Source organism: Rhipicephalus microplus, unplaced genomic scaffold, assembly GCF_043290135.1.
Source record: "Rhipicephalus microplus isolate Deutch F79 unplaced genomic scaffold, USDA_Rmic scaffold_151, whole genome shotgun sequence".
Taxonomy (NCBI): Eukaryota; Metazoa; Arthropoda; class Arachnida; order Ixodida; family Ixodidae; genus Rhipicephalus; species Rhipicephalus microplus.
The window spans coordinates 1-3,419 of NW_027464722.1; the positions used below are offsets into that span (position 1 = coordinate 1).

General features: G+C 56.7%; 1 non-coding gene across 1 annotated transcript; it reads right to left on the minus strand.

Moving 5' to 3' along the window:
• Window positions 1-895: 895 nt before the first annotated feature.
• Window positions 896-2,710, minus strand: LOC142791200 (small subunit ribosomal RNA). The gene has a single exon (XR_012890063.1). It is a non-coding gene; the product is annotated as a small subunit ribosomal RNA (ribosomal RNA).
• Between the last annotated feature and the right edge of the window lie 709 nt (window positions 2,711-3,419).

Below are 3,419 nucleotides of genomic sequence, written 5' to 3' on the forward strand. Positions count from 1 at the left end.
GCAGACCCGCTAATCGCGACGAGCGCGACGTGGCCGTGCCGCCTTTCCCTCGGCAGCAAGCAAAACGCCTGGCAACGTCGACGCTCCCCTAACCGCGATCTCGCACCGTGTTTCGTGTGGCGAATTCAAAAGCCGGCCGGCGCTGCTGCAACCATTACGGTCGGTACGCATACGCCGCGGAGGGCGGGACGGTCATCGGAGCGTGCGGTTCCTCCATCGAGTACTGCGCACCTCGGCCGTCGCATCGCCGTGCCATGACCGGCCGCGCGTCAACGCGAACCGGTGCCAGCGAGATCCCTCGCCTGCAAGAACCGACCGGCAGCCTCCGTCACCCGAGGACGCGGAGGCGCTTGCCGCGGACGGCGGGACGGTATGCACTGGTGCACAGCGGACCCGTCACATCGCCAGTTCCTTGACCGACCGCCGACGCTTGTGCCGTTCCTCTCGTACTTGGCAGTCGCCGCGCGATTGTCGGGTCTCGTTCTTGCACGCTCGAACGGTCGGGAGGGCACTCGGCTGGCGTTTCGGGAACGCGCAGCCTCGCCTTCTACCGACGTAACCACGACTCGCCGTTCGCGCTCCGCCGCTCCTGTTTACAGTACTAGGCGGTCCCGCAGCGGTCGGGTCGCGCATTTCGAGCGCTTCGAGCCACGGTGCAGTGGCGGGTCGAAAGCCGACCTATGAGTGCGTTGCGCCGTTTGTACCCGCGTCCGCCACCTGGCCGACCGTCCAAGGTCGCGGTGTTGGCGTCCGCTGGGCGCAACAATTTGTCACGGGGTGCCGCTCCACATTCAGGCAGCCCCGTGGGGAAAAGCCGACCCCGCGTCCAAACGGGGTCAGCGGCAGAAAGTGTCGGGCGCAGACGCAGCTGAGGCGCTCACCCTTCACAATCCGTTAATGATCCTTCCGCAGGTTCACCTACGGAAACCTTGTTACGACTTTTACTTCCTCTAAATGATCAAGTTTGGTCATCTTTCCAACAGACCGGCGCAACCGAAAGGCCGCGCCGGACATCGGTCCGAAGACCTCACTAAATCATTCAATCGGTAGTAGCGACGGGCGGTGTGTACAAAGGGCAGGGACGTAATCAACGCGAGCTTATGACTCGCGCTTACTGGGAATTCCTCGTTCAAGGGGAACAATTGCAAGCCCCTATCCCAATCACGAAAGAAGTTCCACGGGTTACCCAGTCTTTTCAGACAGGGATAAAGACACGCTGCTTCCTTCAGTGTAGCGCGCGTGCGGCCCCGGACATCTAAGGGCATCACAGACCTGTTATTGCTCTGTTTCGTGCGGCTAGGAGCCGCTTGTCCCTCTAAGAAGGTTGTAAGGTGCTGGGAACCCCGCACCTATTTAATAGGCTAGAGTCTCGTTCGTTATCGGAATTAACCAGACAAATCGCTCCACCAACTAAGAACGGCCATGCACCACCATCCACCGAATCAAGAAAGAGCTCTCAATCTGTCAATCCTCCCAGTGTCCGGGCCGGGTAAGTTTTCCCGTGTTGAGTCAAATTAAGCCGCAGGCTCCACTCCTGGTGGTGCCCTTCCGTCAATTCCTTTAAGTTTCAGCTTTGCAACCATACTTCCCCCGGAACCCAAATACTTTGGTTTCCCGGAAGCTGCCCGCCGAGTCATTTGAGTAACTCAGGCGGATCGCTGGTTGGCATCGTTTATGGTCAGAACTAGGGCGGTATCTGATCGCCTTCGAACCTCTGACTTTCGTTCTTGATCAATGAAAACATTCTTGGCAAATGCTTTCGCAGTAGTTCGTCTTGCGACGGTCCAAGAATTTCACCTCTAGCGCCGCAATACGAATGCCCCCGTCCGTCCCTCTTAATCATTACCTCGTATTCCAAAAACCAACAGAACAGAAACGAGGTCTTGTTCTATTATTCCATGCAAGTTTATTCAGGCGACTCGCCTGCGTTGAGCACTCTAATTTTTTCAAAGTAAAAGCACCGGCCATCTCGAGGCACACAATGAAGTGCACCAAGAAAGAACCGGCATGATGTTCAGTCCGAGCCGTCGCATCGGGTAGATGCACTACTCGTCTGGAACTGAGATCCAACTACGAGCTTTTTAACCGCAGCAGCTTTAGTATACGCTATTGGAGCTGGAATTACCGCGGCTGCTGGCACCAGACTTGCCCTCCAATTGATCCTCGTTAAAGGATTTAGAGTGTACTCATTTCAATTACGGGGCCTCAAAAGAGTCCCGTATTGTTATTTTTCGTCACTACCTCCCCGTGCCGGGAGTGGGTAATTTGCGCGCCTGCTGCCTTCCTTGGATGTGGTAGCCGTTTCTCAGGCTCCCTCTCCGGAATCGAACCCTGATTCTCCGTTACCCGTAACAACCATGGTAAGCAAGTAACCTACCATCGAAAGTTGATAAGGCAGACACTTGAAAGAAACGTCGCCGGCTCGTGGCCATGCGATCAGCACAAAGTTATCCAGAGTCACCACACAATACGGGCCGAAACCCGATCGATCTTGGTCTAATAAAAGCACCCGTTACCCAAAGGGCTCCAGGCTCACTGCATGTATTAGCTCTAGAATTGCCACAGTTATCCAAGTAGGAAGAAACGATCTAAGGAACCATAACTGATTTAATGAGCCATTCGCGGTTTCGCCTTATTTCGGCATGTACTTAGACATGCATGGCTTAATCTTTGAGACAAGCATATGATTACTGGCAGGATCAACCAGGTAATCGTTCGACTGCGCGTCCGTCCTCGCCCTCGGCGGGCCGGACGCAGTCTGTGTGCGGCGGAGGCCACCTTCAGGCGCCCCAACACGCTTATTTTGCACTCCGAGATGACGGCGTTCGAGCTCGCTACGGCACAACCTTCCCGAAAGACGAGTGGGAGCCGTGCGGCAAGAAGCACGTTCATGCTCGCTCTTTTTCGTTGCATCGACTCGAGTCGCGCCGTGCGGGTTGCCCAAGCCCGCTGCACTGTCGGTGGACCGGCCGGAACTAGCAACGGAGCCGAGACTGCAAAGCCGCCAGACGACGGGTCACGCCCGCGTCTTCGGCGCTTTCGCATCTGAATCGCCCGAGGACGACACGGAACACACCTCGATATCGTGGTAAAACGGCACCGTCCGACAACCAGCCCCTAACGCATCAAGCGGATGAGGCTGCAGACGACTGCCGTGGATTCCCCTGGAGCAGACCCGAGGACACGCTTGACGAGGCCGAAGCCCGCCGCATATCAGACACCCGGTCGCTTTCGCGTACGCCGCTCACGAGAACCCCCACATAATAGCAGCGATAAGTACCCAGACCTCCTTGGGCCCTAATACGAGCGTACTCGAGAAAATTTCACCGCGGGTGTGCCCCGAAACGTGTGGCATGTTGAGCGTGCCACAAGTCTACGTCGCTCTCAAACCCGCCGAGGTCGTAGAATTTGCGACCCTA